At 35.8% G+C, this 25,110-nt stretch overlaps 1 protein-coding gene across 1 annotated transcript in view; it reads left to right on the top strand.

Moving 5' to 3' along the window:
- The window catches only part of LOC5571886 (eukaryotic translation initiation factor 5B), a 314,657-nt gene that overhangs the window by 251,259 nt on the left and 38,288 nt on the right, over positions 1-25,110 (top strand). The gene's annotated exons all lie outside the window — the stretch shown is intronic.

Genomic DNA, 25,110 nt, shown 5'->3' with positions numbered 1-25,110 from the left:
TAAGTGTGTACGTAGTACACTTCGGCCTGAGCACCACTAGTATAGATTGTTGGATGGTCTCTTAGAAAATCGAACTGAAAAGAGAGAAAATGGTAATAATCAAAAATTGGTAACTATTTTGGCACAAATTTGTTCATCAAAATTATAGCTCATGTGTTTAAGGTTCACTGTGTGGTATTTATTTCTTTTCAACTTTTATCGTTTTTCTGTAAATATCGATTATTCCACTAAGGTCGAACTTTTGCCGCAGCTTAATCTTATGACACCATGAAACGTTGTGAATACATTACCATCCCGAAGTAAATAAGCTCGTACGGGAGCTCTAATAGTTGCTGGGATTTCTGGGAATATCTAAGAGATGGTGCTTTGGAATGTGGTCGATGTGAAACTGACCTGTTTTATTAATCAATGAAGCAATAAATCGAGGGATGCCAAAAATGGGACATTTCGTCGAAATACATTTGGTCAAATGACGTTTGGGCGAATGACATTTGGTCGAATGGACATTTGGTCGAATAGCTTTAGAAAATTTCGTAAAATGATTTTTGTTTCAATAACGTTTGGTCAAACGAACATTTGGTCGGAAGATTATTTTGTAATGGTTGGTTTAAGGATCGGTTGGTCCAACAGATAAATGTGAACCGAACCGAAAATTTTGCACAACGGATAAACTTCGAATCTATTTTAGGTATACTTTTCATCAGAAGTCAACAACGAATCTATCTAAATGATTGATGTAAATGATAATTATTCATTGACAACGTTTTCAACGAGTTCAGTTTATGTACTACTGTCTATGTAGAGTAAATTATTGTTGGCAATTATTTTAATCTCTAGTCGTTCTTAGATAGAAAGACGGACCATTTTATTTCACCCGATAAATAATGAGAAATATTTTTTCCCCAGATTATCGATGTTTATTTTGTTGTTGAATTTATTATTCTTTCAAAATATCATCATTCTCTGGAAAAAGTACCTTCCAGTAAATTTCATTATTATTGTTTCGCTATAATTCAGTTAATATAATATCAAACTTTGTTGATTTTTTATTCTTTCAAAATGTTATCTTTCTTAATATGTAACTGCTGATGTTTATCTAATGATATTCGGTATGAGTGCTCGGAAACTTTTTTTTTATTTTCAGATCTTAAAGCATATGAACTTGGTTAAGAAAAATATTAGCAAGAAACGACAAAATATCACTCTGTAAAATAATGTTTAAAACCCCTATTCAAATGCCCTTTCAACCATATGTCATATGTCCAAGCAACTAAATTCTTTTCGACCAAATGTCCATTCGACGAAATGTCCGTTCGACCAAATGTATTTTCGACGAAACGTCATTCGACCAAACGTCATTCGACCAAATATCATAGATTCCAAAAACGGAGCATGCAAAAAACGGAGCATGCCAGAAACGGAATCCTACTCTACAAGAATGACAAACTATTAACTAAGAACGCGAGAGAGAAACTGTAAAAAGTCATTTTTATAAAACTGCTTCTGCAAAATACTCAAAAAATGTTGAGAAGTAGGTAAACATGAATCTATGACATTTGGTCGAATGACATTTAGTCGACGTTTGGTCGAAAGTATATTTGGTCGAAAAGGTTTAGTTGGGCACGAGTTGGAGCATAGTTTTTCCGGCTTTTCTTTACGAATTTTCTCAAAGGTGGAACATTTTGTGGAAAACTTTTTCCAGTTAACAGTTTTTTCTATTCCTTAGAAAATTTGCTTTCATTTTCATAAAAAAAAACTTTGTTTCTACGATGCTTCGTTCTTGAGTTATGATTTTTCAAAGTAAGTAGTGTCAGGGGAAAACAAAAAAATTTCCAACAGAGTTTTCCGGGAAAATAGGTGACCCTGAATTTTTCTCCATTTTTTTATTCATGTATTGATGAGCCCTGCCTGTGGAAAAAGTTTCATGAAAATCTGAGACCTTTCGGCCCAAACCCGTACGGAAATAAAAAAAATCCCCACCTCTCCCTAATCAGGATTACGTCGCGCATATTTTTCACACATTTAGCAATGTGTTTAAAAGTATCATAAAAAATCGCACGTTTGGAGTATAGTGGTATCGATACTACCCCGAAAAATGTTTCGCATCTAACAAGCACGGTAGATTTCTGCATAAGTTAATTGGTGACTGATATTCTAGTAATTTGTAATCTTCTCTTACTCCTGAATATCGAATATGCTGTTGAAATGTTGAAAGAACTGAAGTCATCTTATATCTTATATTTGTGCGTTGACATTACCTTGAAATACATATGTTTTGCCAACGTTCAAGAAATCATCACCGTAATTTTTAACTTCGGGATGAACGAACGTGAGATTGTAGGTAGGTAATAGACGAAAATTGAACTTGACCACTTAGGGTAAATCCCTAGGGGCGGGACAGCTTTTGCTTTTGAGCAAACTCTTGAGTAAGATTCAGAGCAACTCTGAGTAACTCTCGTTGCTTGTTTCTCTTAGCAACTTAAGTAGCAACCCGTTATTGTGTGGACACTTTTTCCTTTAATGTTGTGTCTTCGTGTGTTTACGAAAACAACGAAATTCCCTCCTTGAGTTGCGTAGGGACATTACGGTAGAAAACCGTGGAAAACATTGTTACACTCAATATAGCAGTGAAATTTGTGAACTCCGAGCTGCTAATCTGCAGTTTAATGATACCTGTGCAAAAACCGAGCCAGAAGGCATTCACTAGAACGGAAAAAGCAAATAGCTGTTCCAAAAATGCTATCAGATGTTCAAAACTGATTTGTATAGGAGAAGAAGTTACGTCCTGCTTGAACACTTTTTGTAAGAATCGTTTTCCTACTCAATGGGTATTATACTTTGGCAAGCCAATCTGTTGTATGTGTTTTCTCTAATAGCAAAAATCAACAACATTTAAACGATTCTATGCCTCAATTACAGGATCATTCATATGATCAACTTTCAATGAAATCTATCGTTTTAGTATGCTATCAAAAGTTTTTTCTTGGCTCAATGAGAAATGACACGACACAGCGACATGCGCCAAAATTTTGAAACAAATTGATAAAAGTTTTCAATGTGTTCTCGATTAACCATTATCAATCGTTAGCACAAATCTATTGCAACAAACTTCAACAAACGAATACATTTTGTTAGCTTAATCATGGATATTTCCTCGTGTACTCATGGAACTACTAATACTAGATCACCACCAGATGTTGCACATGTTGGCTGCAGTGAAAAACAATTCTAAAACGGGAGATGCATTTGATCTGTAGTAAATTGTTTTGGTTACTTCCAGTGAGACATCCAAAGTCGGAATACCGTCGAATTTATCCTTGGGGTCTGAAAGGGAAAATTAATTCAATGATTGACTTACAGAACGCAAGCTTGATGTCAGTTGTTTTTCAGATCCAAGCAATCGTTAGTTGCTTTGAGCAATATTCGAGTAACTCAAGCTTGCTCTGAGTTCAAAGTGTTGCTCTGTGCAAAGCTGTCCCACCCCTAGGTAAATCCTCGAAAAAAGTTATTTTGAGTGAAACCATGCCGCGACACCATGTTGGCAATAAAACCACGGTTGATAAATTCAACCAGCATCTTCGCTATCGCAGTGCCTCACCGAAACAGAACGCTGTTCATTCAGGCTCCGATCGTCATTGATGGGTATTGTGAGATTTATGAATGAAACTCACACAAACCTAGCCTCTGCATCGTTTGCAGCGGAAAGTGCGTAAGTTTTCAGCCGTCGCTGTATAATGCATTACACATTGCATTGGTGTATGGTGGTGGTAGGGTTGGGTAACAACTATTCGTGAGCAAACTGAACGACGACGACGACGACGACCCCCTGTTCGATTATCGAGGGCGCGTGAGGAAAAGCCGACAGTCGGATTAAAAATCGGGGTGGGAGTTCGTTTGCCTAGCAACAAACACATCACGTTAACGTGGACCATGACGGCGACAACGACCACGACCACGACGATGAATCTCTTCGGGTTGGTTTCATTCATAAAATGCGATTTCATTCATGCATCGGTCCGACGACCGGCTTGCTTGTGGTTATATGGGCGACAAGGGGTGAAAAAGCTGCTCGAGCTGAAATTGTGTGTTGCAACCGAAAGGCAATAGAACGAGGGAGGGGTGCCGAAAAACGATAGACTGAAGGCCTGAAGAGGGGGCCTGAAGTTGGGTTGAAGGCTCAAAACAAGAAGCAAAAAAGGCAGGTGATGGCAATCTGCAAGCAACGGCAGGGTGCATTTTTCATTCATAGCTTTTCGTTTCATACGCAGATCGAGCATTTGTGAATGAAAACGCGTTTTGCCCTATTAGATAAGTGGCTTGGACTTGAGGGGAAGTTGTAATGTATTATGCACGGTTGGGAAAACATATGGTCTCAGAAAGTAAGACTCAGGCTGTAGTATGTTTGGATATATTTTCTTCATGCTTGCGATAATGGAAGATTCTCCTAATGCTTTCAAAACTCAACTCATAATATTCTTACATAAACAAAAATCTTTTTATTAGAAACTATCACAAACTACCACAGGGCCATCATCGAGCCATTTGAAATCAAACAAATAACTGCTTTGTAAAACATAAAGTTTGATATATGTAATTCAAAATTGAAACTAAAATAATAAGTTTTTGACTTTGACAATTGAATATTGACAATATAGTCCTCCGTTGAAAAAATCTTCGGAAAATGTTTTTGCCGATGAACATTTACGAATTACTATCGGTTGGCAATATTTGCTGATGCTATATCCCGTCTGAAAAGGTGCTAAAACGTTTGAATTTTTCAAAAAATTTGACGTTCACAGCTTTGAAAAGTCTCAATCAAATGTGTTTCGTTTCTATCTATCCATTTGAGCAGAAATCTCCTAAAGAGCTATCCTATCTCAATCCTAGGTTGAATTATATGTCAAACTAAGCTCCAAAACCAGTTGAACCTGATCGCTCTGAAATTTATTTGATGTCCATCCTCAACATTTGGAACAATTCGTATTAAATGCAAATTTGTATAAACAATATAAAGCTGGAATTAGCAAATAATCGCTTTCGAAAACCATTAGCCGTTTGAACTGGAAAGCAACGCCCAAAAATTAATATTCATAGTTGTAGTAAATTAAATTCTTGACTCAGGAAGTCGATTCGCCATTCGCCGTCCGCAAAGCAGCACTCCGCCAGTAGTGTAGAATCGTTCTTCAAATTGAACCAAAAAAGACGTTGAAAAGAAAACAGCCGCCAACCAGCCAACCAACATTCACAACAGGAAACGCTGAATGAATGAATGAATTTAAATTATGAATGAAAAAGTTTTGCTATTTCTGCCCCGCAACGGCAACGGACGGATGGACGGATGGCCGGACGCACACTCTGCTAGAATGCTGACTGGGGCTCTGCCTGCCGTCGTCGTATTCTACCAACCCTTGTCGGCGTCGACTTTTGTCGTCCTCAAAAGTGCACAGTGGCCCGAAACTGGCCAAAAGTTAAAAAAAAATTGGTTTGCAAATTCTTTTACTTATGTTGTTCTGTCTTTGTTTAGTAACTGCTATAACTAAAAATGGGTAAATATTTCGAAACTTGTCTTTTCAGCACAATTTTAGCCGTTTTGTTGAAGGTTAACTAAATGATATTACTTGTTTTTAAATGTTATAGTTTTTTTTTATATTTTTCTGAAAATATTGATTATACATACTACTAACCGGAAATCCGAAAAAAGCGGCAAAACCTTGGGGATTACAAATGTCTAGGAAATTACTAGAAAAAGCATTGTAGAACACACCGAGAAAATTTTGTCAAGTGATGCACGACTGATTTGCTAAAGAGATAGTTAACGGTTCATAATATATTTTTAGCCGAACAATCGTTGGTTTCAAGGAGTGTGTTTGGTAGAGTTTTTTCACTATTGTTACAGATTTCTTATGGAACGAAATTTCGTAAATTCTGGCCGAAAAAAATAAGGACATGCAAAGAAGTTCTTGGGAAATATCATTGAGGCCCTTGAAAAGTGTTTAGAAGATTACATAAGAATTCCCGGCAAGGCTCTAGATAAGATGCTATATGAGTTTCTATTGAATAAGATACGTGGCACATATTTGATGACATCTTTTCAGGAATCCTTAACTGTGTGGATTCGATAATTGGCACGATACTTGAAATTTATTCGGAAAATCACTGAAAATAATGAGTGCATTGCAAATAAGATATTCAATAGATTCTATAAAAGAGTTTTGCCGGAGTTTTCTTGAAATTTTGTGCAAACTACTAAAAGCTAATCTTAAAGATTTGTGAGAAATTTCTTGGAAAATCTAAAAGATTCGACAATGAAATTTTAGACACGTTCATTAAAAATTGACTTTTGGCGTGTTTCTGGAGGAACTTAAAGAAGCCTGAATTATGACAATGTATTTGTGAGGTTCCTGACGAAATTTTGTATGGATTTCTGCAGATTTACAGCAAATTTTTCCTGCTATTCTCAGCGTATTGCTTTTAGGATCCTTAATGGACTCATGGAAAGCTTTTTGATGGATGAATAAATTAGGTACTCTTGAGGAGATTTTTCTTCATATCTTGAGAACATTTTTGTCAAAATAATGATATAAAAAGATGCTTGTTATATCATTACTTATACTGCCCATAACTGCATATTTGTAACATTCGACAAAAGTAGGCATTGAGTAAATGGAATACGAAGTGTGCATTTTACGGCAGTTTTGAAGGAAACTAAAATTTCTAAAAATTACCAGGAATTCAAAAGTGCTTATTTCAGGCTGATATTTTGTACAACTCATATCGCATACTAGGTGAATTGTCAGAAAATAATTCTGATTGAAATTTCATTGCTATCACATTACGAGGCCCATTTATAATCTCAATGTGACTGTTATGCGGTTATAATTACCAATGTGACAAAACAACTTGATATTTTTTTCGAATTGTCTAGAACAATCTCACAGATTTCAGTAAGTTGATTGAAAGTATTTATCCTTTGATGACTCCCCATGGTATTAACACCATTTTGTCAAAAATGTAGAATGTGACTGTTTTGCAGTTATGGGCAGTATATCAAGTAATCAATTAAATGCTTTTCGTGACATACAAACACCATTCCTTTTTTTATTTATATAGATATAGATTTGTAGAAAAATGATCTGAATTTAAATATACAGATACATAGGATTTTTTATATAATTCCACACTTTCTTCGGATTTCCCATGAGTTCCTGTGAGTGTATTTTTATTTTGGTCCTTTCGCTTGATAGACATTAGAATTAGTCATCTAGTATAAGGTAATTTGGTGTTGTGTTAAGTTATTTAGCATAATAGTCATTTGGCACAATGACCGTTAGACACAATGAATTATTTAATATAAGCAGAATCAAACACAATAAAAAAATTTTAAACTTACGAATTCTTCTGCATCTTTGAAAATTGACACTATTTTTTTCTTTGAATATCGGCATTTTTTGAAGCTTTTCACCGAGATTGGCACTACAGAGCTCATTAAAAAAATTTGACTAGTCCCCAGCAAGAGCGTTATTTGTTCAGAGCACAAGGCAGTGACTACAAGTGTCGAACGCAATTTGGGTTGTGTGTACATCGAAATGTTGTAACCTAATCAGACTGAAAAAAAAAATTAGAAACAGCTAGTTTAAAAAAATGAAATGCTTAGTAGAGTGTTAAAATAAATAATGAACATTGTTGTCAAGAATTGTTGTACCATTACATTTTGATGAAAAGCAATTTGATTGAGAGCTGGTTAATGTGTGACTAACATTTCAGAAACAACAGGTTACAAGTGATTACATAAATTGATTATGCAAAAAAAAAATGAAAGCTTTGATTTAACCCGTATAGACCTGAGTGAAAGAAAATTTACTAAAACTCTCACCGCTCAGCGAGTTGTTAACGGATTTAAACTATTTTTTTGTCAGTGTACTGGCACACATATCTAGTTTCTTAAAGTGGCCGAAGGATTTCGGGAATGTTTATGTGTCCGGAGTTATTCAGGTGGGTTACTGGGTCAGGTCGGCTGAAAAGGGTGCTGTACTTCTGTGCCCCTGGAGGTAGGCAAATTTCAAGTTACAGATAATTTCCTGAATCGGCCTTAATGTCGCCACTATGTCGAAGAATTTTAAGGAAAACGCCTCAGCGTAAACATGTTGAGAAACGATTGAATTGAACCTTGTGTCCTGCATTTGTTTCACCCTTGAAATAACCATTTTGGGTCACCAGTACGCCTCAAATTTATAACAAAGTTGCCAATTTGTATCTAACCATATGTGTCAAGCCCATGGGAACGTATTTCAGTAAAGTATTATGTTGAATCTCTACTGTTAGAGAATTTAAACGGTTTAGAATCCAACAAATCTATAGCCGGTTCTTTAGGGCATTAAGCCCGAGTGGCCACATCCAGTACATTCTAAACGGTGCTTACTTCCCTGGTTGAGGAATGGATGAAGTCTAGGAAACTAGGACTGGCCCGTCACAAGACTGAGGTGGTGGTGGTCAACAACCGCAAGTCCGAGCAACGGGCGCTTATCTCGGTAGGTGATTGCACCATAGAGTCCAAGCGATCCCTTAGGCATCTTCGGGTAATGATCGATGACAAGCTGAGCTTCGCTAGCCACGTGGAATATGCCTGTAAAAGGGCATCTACGGCTATAGCGGCGCTTTCGAGGATGATGTCTAACAGCTCTGCTGTAATTGCCAGCAAACGCAAGCTGCTGGCAAGCGTGGCGCTATCCATACTAAGGTATGGAGGACCAATCTGGTCAAAAGCGCTTAGAACGAACAGAAACCTAAAGCGGTTGGAAAGCACGTACAGGATAATGTGCTTAAGAGTAGCAAGTGCATACCGGACGGTATCTAAAGAGGCCGTGTGCATCATAGCCGGGATGACGCCCATCGGGCTCATCATCAAGGAAGATGTTCAATGCTTCAACCAAAGGGGTACCAGAGGAGTCCGCGACACGTGTAAAGAGGAAACGCTCAGAAGCTGGCAGCAGGAATGGGATAACTCCACTAAGGGTAGATGGACCCATCGACTAATACCAAATGTGTCAGATTGGTATGGTAGAAGCCATGGGGAAGTGAACTTCCACCTGACGCAGTTTCTGTCAGGACATGGTTGCTATAGACAGTACCTGCATAGGTTCGGGTACTCAGAATCTCCTGCGTGCCCCAATTGTGCTGGTGTAGAGGAAACAGCGGAGCATGTCGTGTTCGATTGCCCCCGTTTCATTGTTGTGAGAGGTCGCATGCTCACTACATGCGGAGGGGACACGTCCCCCGACAATATTATAGAGAGAATGTGTGCGGATGCCGAGTGCTGAAATGCAGTAACTACGGCTGTCATTCACATTATGTTAGAATTGCAGCGTCTATGGCGCGCCGACCAAGAGTTGGCTGCAGAGGATTAGCCCTGCCGAGGCTGGTGCCTTGTAACATTGTTTAAGTCGGCTAGGAGAAGCAGTTTGCCTATGCTACTTCTGCTACACGTGTTGTGCTGTATGCACTGGTCCCTTCCCGAAGAAATACCGTAAGGTGGTTCCGGGGAGATGAGGGTCTGAGTCCAAGGGTCATGTCGATGCACTGTTCACCACTTGAGCAATTCTAAATGAATTGCTCATGCACAGTGCATAGGCTGGTTTTAGCGGGTCGTCGTTGGTGCGTCATCCCCGCATTCCCTGAGTTATCTTCTCAGGGGATCTGTTTGCAGATTTCCCCCTTGTAAAAAACAAAAAAAAAACGGTGCTTACTTATTCATTCAAAATGGAGAATATCAGATCTTAAAGATTTATGCAAATTAAAATGATTGTCATTGCAAATAAATAAAGGCAACTTGGCGTGTCCTAAAAAATAGCCCTTTTTTACCCGACCTGACCCAGTGACCCACAAGAATATCTCCGACCACAGGAACATTCCTGAGATCCCTTTGCCACTTTTAGGAACAAGATATGTGAGCCAGTATACTGACAAAAAATATTTGAATCCGGTAAGTATTCGCTGAGCCGTGAGGGTTTTAGTATTATTGCTTTCACTCAGGCCTATACACAAGGCTGGTAGCGAGTCACTTTTTAGTGACTTGGTCACTTTTTTGAGGCCAGTCACTTTAAAGTCTCTTTTTTGAAGCCATTTCAACTAAAGTCACTTTTTTCGTCAAAAAGTCACTTTTTTCAACTATTTTGAGCTAATTTTTCGGGAGGAAATTTTGAATCGGCCTTCTTAATTTAGGCTAAGTTTTAAGTTAGCAGGGTGTCTACTACCTGAAAAATCCTGGAAAACCTGGAATTATCAGGGAATTTTATTCATCCTGGAAAAACCTGGAATTAACAGAGGATTTCGGCTATACGCAAGAAAAAAACCTCGAACCACTAAGGCAGTATCCATTTATTACGTAACGCTAAAATTGAAAATTTTTAACCTCAAGGCTACGGCACCCCCCTAATATGTCCTTTTTGTAACACAACATTTTTTCAATCAAAAAAAAATATTGTTTTTGAATTACTTTTTACAAAAACGCTTTTTCATAAAGAAACTGTCGATTAAAGTCCGACGACATAGATGGTTAATCTGCTTGCAATGAATTCTGGTGCAACATTCTAGAAGCTCCAGAGAAACCTTCAGAGACTATTACGTAACTATTTATCCAGAGATTCCTTCTGGAATACTTTCAAGAACTCCACCAGGAATGCCACCAGCAATTTTTCAATAGAAGCTCAGAGGAATTTCTTCTCAATTTTATACTAAAAAATTAAGAGCATTCCTACGCAATTTTCACAGAGATTACTCTGAAGAAAAAATCTCAGTATTTCTTTCAGATCACTGATTCTTTCACAGATTTCTTCAACTTCAACTTCTAGGATTCTTCCCGCATGCCCTACAGAGGTTTTTCCCCAAAGGTTTATTATAGAGTTTTCGAAAAAAATCGACATTTTTACACGGAACCCTACAATAATTCCTACGCATTTTTCATTTAATCCAGGCATTTTTATAAGGATTCTCTCAAAAATTCATCCATAATTACTCTCCGGAATTTCTCAAAATTTACTTAAGCTATTATTGGATAAAAAATATTCCAAGAATTGCTCGATGAATTGCATCTAGGATTCCTCATTAGATTCCTCTAGAAATTTCTCCAGCATTTCTTCAAAATATTATTACTGCGGCTCAAACTTTTCACTGATATTTTTTCAAATACAGTTTAAAGACCTGCATAGATTCTTCAAAATTTAATTCAAGGTTCCACACTAGTTAATACTACAGCAATTATTACAGTCATTGCTCCGACCATTGATGGATTAATATGCTTTTATTATCATAACAATTTATCAAGAAATATATTCATCAAGCATTCGAGAGATCTTTAAATTATCCTTATAGGTATTCATCAATATAACTCACACAAGATTCATACACTAGGAATTTTTTTAGAAATTCCTCGTGGATTTTTCAAAATTTTTCACAAAATATATGAAATTTTTTTAAGTTTGAGTTTTTTTCGTTCGTGGTTTTTCTTTAAAAAAAAACAGATTGAATACATGAAGGTTTATAATTTACGGCAGAACGAAAAGTTTCTTGTCGTAATTTTACGAGGAAGTCTTAGAATGTGAATACCTTCCATTAAACTTACTGATGGAAAATTTCTTCCTTAGTCGGCGTTTAAAGGACGCGGTTTAAGCAGTATTCCAATCAAATTCGATCTTCTGTTATCATTTTTATTTGAAATATCGATTAATGCGTAAAAATATTGACCTGATTAGGTAGAAGAGCTGGAGTTTAAACTGGAATGTGTAATGACAAAAATTTTAATTTTACAAATGTTACAAATTCTTATTAAAATGTTTAATATAAAATACTTTGGTAGTATGAAAGACACAAAATTTTGAAAATATTGAAAATCTACTAAAACAGGATTACTTACATAAATATAAACTACCCTGTTTGAAAAAAATCTAGGCGATATCTTGTAAATTTGGAAGCACAATAAAAATGTCCAAATATGGTACTCAACTAGACCTACTACCTGCAGAAGATCATATGGAATATTCCCTATCATGATTGATATTGATCGTAAAACAGTATACTAGAATTGAAATAAAATTGATCACAGCTTGCTTTTCAAGTCACTTTTAGTCACTTTTTCGAGAATAGAAAGTCACTTTTTAGTCACTTGTTTCTCAAATTCGGTCACTAAAATAACTTTTTTCGGTACCAATTCTCGCTACCAGCCCTGCCTATACAGGTTAATAATAGGTCTTTTTATTATTGCAGTATTATTCAAAAATAGTCTTTATATGGAAGCAGTTTTTTTTTCGTTTGAAATGTTTAAAGCTTCAATTGTTTACCCTTGTAGCACACATGTTATAATTGAGGCAGAATAACTCTTATATAACCAGATCTGGTCATATAAGAGTTATTCTGCCTCAATTATAACATGTGTGCTACTCGGGTATCCAGTACAACTTGAACGAACAACATATTTTGATAGGCAAAATTTTCGAACAATCTTAATATTGGATAATTTTTAGGAGTGAAAATGGATATAGTGTGGATCGTGACATTTTAGTGTAGATCTTGTTATTTCAGTTTGGGTCCTTTGATTTCAGTGTAGACCTTGGGATTGTAGTGTATATCGTATTGCAGTGTGAATCCTGAGATTGTAATGTGGATCGCCGAATTTCAGTGTACTACTTGAGATTCAAATGTGGATTCTAGGATTCTAGTGTGAATCCTGGAACTCCGGTGTTAATTCTGTTTTTGCAATGTGGACCCTTTGATTACTATATGGATCCTGGGTTTGTAGTTCGATTGTAGAATTGCAATGTGAATCTTGAGATACCAGTTTGGATCGCAGAATCCCAATGTGGGTTCTGGTATTTCTGCATGGATCTCTTTAGTCCAATGTGAATCCTGAGATTGTAGTGTAGATCGGATGATTGCAGAGTGGAACATGGGACTGTGATGTAGATCGTGGCATTCCAGTGTGGATCCTTGGATTCCGGTTTTGGTGTTGGGATTCCAGTGTAGATCCTTGTCTTACAGTGTGGATCTTGAGACTGGAACTTTGGTGTGGATTCTCAGTTTCCGGTGTAGATCCTAGGCTTCCGGTATGTTCCGGTATTGCAGTGCAAATCCTGGTATTCCAGTTTGAATACTGTGATTTCAGTGTGGAAACTAGAATTCCAGTATGGGTCCCTAGAATCCAGTATGGAGTCTGTGAATTCACTGCAGCTTCTGAGATTCCAGTGTGTATCTTTGGATTCAAGTTTGGATCATAGGATTCCAATGTGCATGCTATGTATCAAATGTGGATCCTGAGATTGCTATGTAGTTCCTGGTATTTCAGTCTGTATCCTAGGGTTTCATTATGGATTTTAGGATTCTAGTGTGCATTGTGTTGCTTCATTGTGGATCCTACGGACTGTAGTGTGTATCGTAGTGTATGAGTATGAATCCTGGATTGTCGTGTGGATCGTAAAGTTTCATTGTGATTATTGGGATGCCAGTAAGGATTATGAGTTTCCTTGGATTAACAGTGTGGATCATGGGATTACCGTATAGATGCTGGATTTCCAGTGTGGATTTTGGGATTCCAGTGTGGTCCTGGTATTCTAGTTAGGATTCTTGTTTTCCAATGAGAAATCTGTCATTCCAGTGGGAATGGTTAAATGGGAATCTTAGGATTCCCGTGAGGAATCCTGTGAGAGTTATGTTGAAATACTGTGCAATTGTTGTGGAAATACTGCGAAAATAGTGAGCAAATCTTTTGAAAATACATTGAGAATCCTGAAATGCTTGTAAATGTCCTGTGAATATCATCTGGAAACTCTTAGAGTATTCGGCGTGAATTCTCACAGGGAATCATGTGAGAATTGTGTAGCAAACAATTAAAATTCCAATTAAAACATTGAATGAGATCATCAGATTTGTTTTCTAGATCGATTTATTTTTGTCATTATTAGCTTCCAAATAAATTGCGAAGCTACAGACATTTTGCATACGATATTCTACTTCAGATTGATATACAAATCTCGCTTTATTTGGGATAACGCCCTAAAAGCCATTGGTAACTGTATGTGTAGCTCGTTGTTTCTGAGCAAATGAAGGACTAAGCATCCAAACCAACTTCAGTGGCAGTCAGAGAAGGATCCTTTCTGAATCATAGCATTGTTAAATGCTATGTTTTTGTTTTAGGAAACTAACGAAATATACTAATTTTACACTGGTTCTGCCGAATGAACCAAAAACATTGATGCTATTTCTATCAAATTGCCTTCAAAAATCATGTTCTGTCAATGAATTAAGATTTTTGGATGTTTTGAGTTGCATTGGCACATTTGGCCAACAATTCTATGAAGTTAGGGCCACAGTGCACTTTCGAGTGTGTGCGATGCGAGCGTAGAATTTGACGCGAGGTTTTTTCTCTCTTTCTCTCTTTTCTACATATTTATATGGAGCAAGCGTGACTTGATTGCAAAACTTCCATTCATCGACCCCGGTCTTTTTGTTTGCGCGTATAGTAGCCTCAATGGGCCCCAATATCCTCCTCGTGACTTTTAACTCTGCGCCACGTCGTCATATACGTCTAGAATTGGATTGATTGATCTAGATCCAGTTTTGGGAAGAGCTTGAAATTTTACGTATCGATTGTGCTTGAATGGGCGTCTGGTTAGTTAGTCCTGCTTCTACGCACTCTAAGATATGCAACCGTGAAAAAGGCTTAAGGGACATGTACTAAACGAAGCCACCTGTGGAGAGGTGAAGAAATATTTATGAAATTCAGGACTGTCGCTGAAAATAACATTGTTACTGATATTCCAAAGATATTCTTCGAGATTTTGACATGAATCTTTGGAATATCAGTTTATATTTGAAGCAATTAATGAAATTCAGTTATCTCTCCCTAACTCGATATTTTGTATCTCAATATTGACATAGAGAACCATGGCAAAGTTCCATAGCTACCTCGATGGTCCATTGGATCACAGTTGCACTATCAACTATCAGTAGCTTTTAGTCAATGCTACATTTATTTATTTTAAAACGTCTTTTGTAGTATTTTACAATGGAAAAATGACACAAACATGTTCCTCTTGTGTTCCATATGTAGCATTTGCTACATGATTTTTAGTAACTAAATTATTATAAACTTGTTCTTTTTTTCATTCTATAGCATCTAAAAACCGATTCCCGTACTAAATTAAGCACAAACATCAGTATTCATGACGGAAAACATGCATGGAAGTTTACTAAACTCGATAATTACTGCATTTTGTACAGTCAATATCTGAAAAACTAGACGTGCTATAGCATTTTTGGAAACAAAATGAACAGATTCAGCAGCCTAAAATCAAGTAAATAGCTATGTTCTGATGTTTTGGTCAAAAACATGTTCCGCTGTGAAGGAATGTACTACTTGGTGGCAAAAAGTTAAAAACGTTACAAAACAACATGGGACAAGCATGCCTAGAACGGCCGCAGCAGTAAGTCAAACTTGGTGTGGCAAGTTCTGACCGACGACCGGATCCATTACGATTATAACAGCTCTCTCGGTATCTGTATATGGATGTATGACTGTTATTCAGCGGATACTGGCTCATTGATGCACAAGTGCGGGCATCCGGGACTGCTCGGACCGTGCGCTCGAGAGAACTAGCCAAGCCCGAACGGCCCGAACGTTGGAACTCGGAGGAAATTGTTAAAAATTAAATAAAATATACGATACGAACCACGGCCGATTAGAGCTCCAGCCCTAGCATGAGGAACAGAGAAAAATAACATTGTAATCAGTTATAACCTGGAGCTACACGCGAGACCAGGGCACCTATTGGGTATTTCCAGCTCAAAACGCAAATAAAAAAGTTAGTTGAATGTTAGTGGAACTTTGCAGATGTATCCAATCTGTAGTTTTCCATCTAAATTTTGATAAATTTCACAGAGAAATTTTATGTTAGACTCAATAAAGAGAGGGAATTTTATCATTTGAAAATTTATAACTCATAAACGGTGCATTTGATTAGAATAGTGTCTTCAAACAAGTTTCAGCGAATGTCAAGAACTATAGAAAAAAAAACCCTGAGGGAAAAGATCATAGTCGATCCCGTAAGATTATATAAAAAGCCGATTTCAAAACCATATCCTTCGTTTTATTTTATTATAATTCTTGAGAATGCTAAAGTCTAGCCCTATATATGGCCTCAAATATTAATGAATGGTCAAATATTAAAAATAAATTTTGAAAGTTTATTTTAATATTTACGTCATTGTCATATGTCACAAGTGTTGAAAGGTGAACACATTCTTCACCAACTTTAAACACATTTCCATCAAACACAAACTCAGCACCAGAATCACGAGACCTACCTGTAACCATGTACTTCGTTTTGCTAGAATAAATGATCTGGCCTATCCTCGCTGTCCTCCTTTTCAGAGGCACGAAGGCCTCCTCCATTGACCTGCGATCGATTCCAATAAGGCCGATATCGTCCGCAATTCCAAGGAGCATACGTGACCGTGTGTTGATAGTGCCGTTTATCTGCACGCCAGATCTCTTAATAGCACCCACCAGTGCAATGTTGATCAGTAAATTGACACCTCATTGACCACCGATCCGAACACTTGATTTCGAACCATCCAGCGTTGCACGTATCAGCCTAATTAGTTTCGCCGAAAAACCATGTTCAGACATTATCTGCCACAGCTCATTTCTTTTCACTGAATCGCTTCATTGAAACTGGCTTGAGATCAATAAACAGATGGTGGGTCTGAAAAAAAAATATAAAATAGTAAAAAATATGTTTGTGCGTTTGACTATCCTCGACCAGTGTTAAGAATGGTAATAGTAGTAGGCTTGAATTTCCGCGAAAATCACGTGGCTCTCCCAGTACAGTAGTTCAAAAATGCGAATCTCATCAAGTAGCCTATGTTTGGTGCACGAATTTTCTAAATCATGAGTGTCATTGAAGGCTCTAAATGCGGGAAATGCAGCGGGAAATAGAACATTTTTCTACAGTAATTGTGGGTTGCCCTTAGCAACGGGTGTTTTGCAATTTTCAAGGCATTTTGCCTACAGCAGCGATGGGCGTGAGTTTCACTGGCTTCGCTGACTGTGATTGGCTTTGTTTGGCTACTGTAGAGTGAATTTCAGATTTTTTCCCAACCCTGTCCTCGACTACCGTTTTGATTCATATTACGGTTTACAGTAGGGACCCGATTTTGTCAGCCCCTCGATGAACATAATCGGGTCATATTTTTTGGTTCTGTTTTTCAAGTTTTGACATGTTAATATTTGCTTATGAGCCACGTTTACAACCTACATAGACTTTAAAGGGGACGACGAACAAGGGTTTTTTGTTTCAGAGGGAGAAGAGCGGCCCTCACAATTTCATTCTCAAATGTCGCACCAAAACGATATTCATACACTGCATTTGCATCCTTTTTGCATATCCCTTTGATCGGCAATTTTGCTCTGCCAGTAAGACAACCGGAATCAATCTGAATCCTAGTTCTACATGACCGTTGAATTTATCCAAGAGTTTTTCTTAGGACACCGAAATTCCTTAAAAAATCATAAGAAAATTCCTTTATTTTTTTTTTAGAAATTCCTTGAAAATGGCATCAGTAATTGCCTCGAAGCTCTTCTTGGAATTCCTTTAGTATAATTGTTGCAATAAGAATGTTGCAACTGAAAGTTTCTATTTAAATTTAATAAAACATATTTTGGAGTTCTTCCTAAAGTGTTTTGAAAATGTTTAAAAATAATTTCAGAAGTGCAAAATTTCAGAAGTGAAATAAGAGTAATTTCTGAAGGATCTTTGAGACAGATTTTAGAGAAATTTTGAAACTATTAAAAGATTTTTTATGAGTCCTAGGGAAAACCCCGAAAGAATCTAACAAGAAGTTAATGTAATTGAAGTCATTCCTTAATAATTAAAATTACTTTATAGGCATTCCGGGTGTAGTTCTGGACGAGTTCAAGATGGAACGCATGAAGAAATTTAATCTTGAACGAATACTTTGAAAAATCTTTTTATTGTATCGAGTATGTTTCTGGAACAATTCATAAAATTATTACATGAATATTTTTGAAAAAAAAGTTTCATCAGGATTTCATAGAATAATTTTTGGGGTAATATTAAGGTGAAGATGCATCGAAGCCAAGCCTCGAATTTTCAAGAGCACAAATCTAGAGAACCTGACAACTGTTCAACTAGCTTGCTAATTCGCCTTTTTGGCCTTATAGGGCTGTTATACGGCTAATATAGGGCATATCAGTTCTATAATAGCTCTTTATTAGTACGGAGGGCGAATTGAAGTCCTATTTGGTTATTTGGGTTATGTTTGGAGAATTTGTTCATATAACTCATATCTTCCACTCAGTGGTAATTATATTTCGGAATTCACTCACCAGGTTGCGCCACAGCATGATCATCTGCACATCTAGTCCCCTGAAAATGTCGGAAATCCAACTTTGACACTGCATATTTTTGTTGTTTTCGAAGCGATTTCAAAAATTCGTTCAGCAATGGAACCGAGCATCATGCAAGATCAACGTCCATTTTAAAAGGTTCCTAATAAATGCGTCTACCCAAATTTTTAAGCAATAGACACTTCCTAGCATTTTCGAACATACATTCAACAATGAAACGAAATTCAAAGCGATAACATATAGTTTTTTCGACATGAAAGTTTTTGTGGAAGTGCAGTGAAATCGTTTTAGCAGAAAATGAGGTTTTTGGTTACACTCAAAATTTATTTTACTAATAATAATTTTTCTTCATTTCAAACTGTTTGCTTAAAAAACAAAATCCACAGTGATATCGTGTGATTTTCTTGACATCAATTTAACTAGAGTAGTCCAATGAACATTTTTAAGTAGAAATATAAATTATTGATTACACTCAGTTTAGTTTTACTCTGAAGGTGCTTTTTCAGTATAATTTTGCTTGTACAATTCCAGTGAACATATTTATTTTGGATTACACATAAAATATTTTTAACAAAAAACTTACGAGAAACCCTAGATTTTAAACCTCTTTGCCTCAAAATCGATACATATAGCAACGCATGTTTTTTTTTATTGGCATGAAATAACTTGTAAAATTCAGCGACCATCTTTGGAAAAAAAAAATAGTAAATTTTTAAAACACTCAAAATTTATTTTACCAAAAATAAACATTAAAAAACTTATTCTGTTTAACTGTATGATCATAAATCAAGTTGTTAAGCAATGACATGTAGTTCTTACTAATATATTTGACTGTACAAGAACAGTGATTACATTTGAGCAGAAAGAGAATTTTTTAATTATACTCAATTTTTTTTTCTAAAAAATAACGAAACCTCGCGTCGCGTTTCGTGAAGGAACCCATAAATCGAAATTCAAGGCGATTACATATTTTTTTAGTATTTATTTGCTTATATAAGTTTGGTTAACATGTTTGGGATAAAATTAAAATTTCAGATTACACTAAAAACTTGTTTTATTCTCAAATAGGGGAAAAGTACCAATTTTCGACCCATTCATACGATTTTGGGCTACTTTGTATGAAAATCCGAAAATTGGCACAGAATTCTTATGGGTCGAAAATTAGTGCTTTTCCCCTAGAAGAAACCCTTGCTTTAGTTGATCCAACTTGAAGCGATAACATTCAATTATTTCGACATAAATTTTATTCTAGAAAATATGTTTGAGCAGAAGTATGAATATTGGAAAACACTCAAAATGTATTTTACCTAAAAACTACTTAAAATCATTTATTTTAAACTACTTGCCTGAAAATCAAAATTTATAGTATTTACATGTATTTACTTCCAAAATGCATTGATTATAGAAATCTAGTCAACGCGTCAGTGCAGAAATAAAACTTCTTGATAAGACTTATTATAACCTAAAGAGCTATTAAAAACTCAAGGTTTTAGCTTGTTAGTCTGTAAATCAGAATGCAATATTATGATATGTTTTTTTTTGACAATAATTTGCCTTTAGATGTCTAGTGAACATGTTTGAGCAAGAACTGAAATTTAGATAACACTCAAATTTATTTTGATTGAAAAACTAGGAAATATCCAACTATTTAACCTCTTTTTACCTTAAATCAACGCTCGAAGCGATGACTTGTTTATTTTCGAGCTAAATTTGTTTGCCTAAGATGTTTGGACAGAAATAAACGAATTGATACGTCATCGCTTTCAATTTTGATTTAAAAACAATTAGTAAGAAAATGCTTTTTTTTTTCGTAATGCTTGTAAAGTAAATCTAAGTTAAATAAAAACTTATAAGACTTTTATAAGCTGATTGATGTGAAGTTGTCTTCGTTTTATTTATATAATTGGATGACATCAACAGGAGAAGCAGATCCAAATTATATATCACTTTTACTCGTTCTAGTTTAACAATTATAAATTTTGAATGCACTCAAAAATTGTATTTTCTGAACAAACATATTCACCTTTTATAACAAAATTTGTAGCGACAAAACAAGATGTCATCGCATTAAATTTTGATTTATTGGCAAATAGTTTAAAAAATGAGATATTCATAATATTAAAAAATGAAATCAATTTAGAGTGTAATCAAAAAATTACATTTCTTCCGAATATATTCAATAGACATAGTCATGTTTCAGTCGCGAAATCCACCAGTCATTGCTTTGAATTTTGCTTTATAGGTAAACAGTGTTGATAAATTAAATGTTTCAATATATTTTTAATTAAAATATATTTTGAGTGTAATCAAAAATTTTTATTCCTGCCCAAAAATATTTGCTGGGCTTCTACAATCAAATTCATGTAGAAAAAACTACATGTCACAGGGTCGGATTTTGATATACAGGGAAAAAGATTTAAAAACAGGGTTTTTAGAGGTTTTTGACTAAAACAAAAACATATATTTCAACCCAAACATGTGAATTGTGGTTCCGGAACTTATTTTTACCAAGGAAACGATAATTAATCACCTCAAATATTGTTACATTGCATAATTTTTAATTAAATTTTAAATGGATGTTGATCTCGACAAGTGTCTAATTCCATTGAAGCGAAAAAAATGAAATTCGCTTTAAAAATGACGGAGATATGCATTATCAAAGTTGGACTTTTAACTTTTTCTGGACCCTTTGTTGTAAGCGTAAGTTTTCTCCCCCGTGGTAGTAAAAGAGTTGAACGTTTCCAACCGAAAATATTTTTTACAACGCGTTCTGTTTCTAAAAGATCAACTAGCATTAATTTTGTCTTAATTTTCCGGCAACGAAGTCTTTTAAGATAAATTGCCCGACGTTTCGACACGGGTATTGTGTCTTCCTCAGGGGTTCCTCCGTGTCGAAACGTCGGGCAAATAAACACCTCGTTTTATCTTAATAAAGACTGCATTGCCGGGAAATTAAGAATAAAACATACAGTCGATACTTCACAAATTAATTTTGTCTTAATGAAATGCAAAATTATTTCTATGGAGCTATCTGATATCGACGACAACAAACCTTTAAGATTTTTTTTGGATCCTCACCATAGACTTTATTTTTTTTTGCTGAAACTGTGTATATTTTATGGAAACCTAACTGTTAATATCGATATGTGTTAATGATTTTTGTACATATTATAAATACTTAAATTTCCAACGTTAATTCAATCGATGGAAAGGGCGTGATTTATCATACAATAATCTGAGTTTCTGTTTCTATAATTACAGTTGAATTGCATTTTAAAAGGTAAAAACATCAAAAACATGCAATCAATATCTTATATTTTATTCATTTAAACACAATCCTGATATATTGAATACACATATAAAAGATTAAATAGTAAAATCATATTTCCTCACAAGTTTCCCTATATCGAATAGTAGGAAAAATGGGCAAATATGATAATTTTAGACTTAACAACCTGGCAACACTGCCTCGGTCCTGTTAGAAAGATAATATTGAACTATTTCAACAGGGAACTGGGTGGAGAGCACCAAGTTTCGAGCCGGTACTAATTTTCGACCCATTCATACGATTTTGAACTCCTTTGTATGAAAATCCGAAAATTGGCACAGAATTCTTGTAGATCGAAAATTAGTGCCTTTCTCCTGTCAAGAATTTTTCTAGCTGTACCATAACACAGCTTGATAAATACGACATTTTTGCGTGTCTCAAGGGTGAAATTATGTGTCTATAGTAGCTTTGGAATTGCAGAATCTGATTCCGTTCTCTGAAATGTTCCAGCACGTCATAATTTTGAGCTACAAGACGTCAAAGTTGTATAAAAGTGAGGTTTCATTGAAGTTTACATGAAATTTTAAGTATGATTTTTCAATCTTTTCAGTGATCTTATCCACCAAACTTTGCAAAAGAGGACTACAAATTTTATATACGATATTATTTGGTTTGAATTGCACGATTAAATTTAGATTAAATCGACGTTTTCATCATGATTGCAGTCTCCATACAAAGTTCTTAGTTTCTTTTATATGGTAAAATTCAATATTTTTCTAAACCATCAAAAACCAACTATTAGGCATCTAAAATATAATTAACTTTGATAATAGGTATTGTTCCACACATGAAGTTTTAATCCTGTTACACAAATTTCCATACAAGCTGTCAAACTTGAATGCAAGTTGGCTGAAATCGTCTGCATTTTCAATAGCCAATATCTCAAAAACTAAACGTGCAATGATATGTTTGAGTACGGCAATGTTTTAACCAACCCTCTCCTTCTTCTTCTTCTTCTTCTTCTTCTTCTTGGCATTACATCCTTACTGAGCATATATTTATAAAAGTCCAATTTGACACATATGACATTTCGCGCCAAATCGTATTCCGAATTGGCAGCAACCTCTAGGATTTCAATATAATATGAACTTGAACCTTGACAAAAACAGCCACTTAGTCATACTATTTTTTTCCCAAAATTTATCTGGACTATTTTTTGAAAAGGGTCATTATTTTTCACCCCATTTTTTTTCAAAATAATTTAATCGAAAAATGGCAATTTCTACAAACAAATATTACATGGATGACTTGAGGATAATTGTCTAAATTTTTGATTAAATATGCTGAAAAAATCTCATTTGTTGAATACTCGAAAAAAAAAAAGAATTTCAAAAATTAAAGTAGATTTGAAAAAAAGACGCCATTTTTTATTTAAATGAAATTTTGTCTCAAGATATGCAATTATGTTTACTACCAATAAGTTATCGGATTTTTCTAATGCATATTTAAAAAAAATATGGATGGTCATGTCATTATTAAAAGTAGCTTAGAACCTAACGTGAATCAACTATGATTTTTTTCTGTCAGCGTATTTTTTTCTCAATATTTTTGTAATTTACTGAATTTATTTTTCCAGAAATGCCATTTCAATCAAATGTATCGTTTTTCAGTTATATTTTTTAAATTAAAATTCCTACCTCCGACAAGCCTTGTCAAAACGTAGTCTAAAAAATTAAATTAAATTGTGATGGTAAATGTCATATTGGATAGCCTTCACTACATGTTGAAAATGCCATTGAATTTGGAAAAGCATTTACGCTATTCGCGATATGGGCTGGAAATTATCTGTTGCAGAATAATGGCAGGGAATAGACAAGGTACACGTTGGATGTGGCAGGCGATTTCCGCGACCCGGAGACCACAGACAAACAGGTGTAACAAAACGTTCTAATAACACCATCATCATTTGGTTTGAAAATTGCACGAAAAACAGTTTGCGCAACACTACCTGCAGATGGTGATGAAAAACGATGCACACGCCACGCCTAGTTGTGAGGTTGAAACCATAGTGAATTTGAAATGATCGTTAAATCAAAGCTCGATATTACACGTCTGTTTGCCTCTGCCGAGACGGTTGGTGGAAAGCGAAAGGAAGTCTCTGCTGGGCAGGTGGCGGTCGAACACCTAAAAGCCACTCGGCCCGTGTCTTGGGTCCCACTTGAGATTGATTTTAACAAGTTTGATGCCAGGTTGGCCGTCGTCGTCAGACCTTTGGAGCGGAAAACAATAACAACTGTCAAGACGGAAACGGCTCTTGTTCAATCAATTTCGCTCCCCTTTTCTTCCCCACCACAACCGGTCGTCGCTACTCCTCAAAAGCCAAAAGTGCGACGATTGCCTTAAGTGGAGCGAAACGTGACGAATTCGTGATCTCGTAAAGAGGGACGTGCTCTGTTCGGTTTAATGACAGTATACATCCGATGGAGGCGATGGGTTATGTTATACTTTTTTCTGTCCATTTCGAAAGGTTCTTCTTTCCTGCTTGATTCTTGCAGCATTTCGAAAAGAACGCCACGAATTTGCTTTTTCTCTATGATTCGTGCACCTGCTGTCGGTATATGGTGAAACAAACACGGGCAATAAAAAGTAGCAAATTTGAAGTTCGCTTCCTTTGCCGGCGAGTTTGGCGTGCCGAGCGACAGGAAGTGTGCCGCCGGAAGTAAGTTCTTACAGCAGCGAATTCCGGGAAAAGTTCAATCAGATACTGACACGGGTTACTTTGAAGTGATCTTCGAAGCGAGGCTATGAGACTTAGAAACCTATTACTTCATACATACAATTCTTTTCAACTCGATATTCTACAAGAAGATGTTTTTCTCAACTCGATGTACACTCAACTAGTGTTCACTGAAAAATATTTCTAGAAAGATTTAAGATATCTCTCGAACATTCTAACAATAAGTGGCAAACACTAGTATCTAAAATATAAGTCGAAAATCCATAGTTTTTTTTTAATTTACGAATTTCATAACGGAGCTCAAAATTCAGTTGATAGCCATAAATGCTTCTTGTGCATTCAGTTCCTGTCAGTCATGATTTATAGCTGCAGATTGGTGAATAAATTCATAATTCAGGTGTGTTTATTATTTGGTTTTATCTTCGAACTGATCTTTCATATTAATTTCCAAATGCTAAATGAAGACTACGAAAAAAAAATAATAGGCTTACCGCCAACCATTCAGTTTGTGTGGTCTCCGACATTGACGTCAGTTTGCTTTTCTCGGTCTACGGCATTTATCAGAGAAGCACACAGTCAGTGGCAGACCTATGGATGGCTAACAATTCATCATCCAATTAGAACATGATCTTCTAACCTTCGACGGGCGTCCTGTCTACGCCCATGCCGCCGCCAACTAGTGTAATCCAA

This window comes from Aedes aegypti, chromosome 2 (assembly GCF_002204515.2).
Source record: "Aedes aegypti strain LVP_AGWG chromosome 2, AaegL5.0 Primary Assembly, whole genome shotgun sequence".
NCBI classification, from domain to species: Eukaryota; Metazoa; Arthropoda; class Insecta; order Diptera; family Culicidae; genus Aedes; species Aedes aegypti.
Note: the sequence above shows the minus strand (reverse complement) of the source record. Positions and strands in the feature narration are given on the sequence as shown.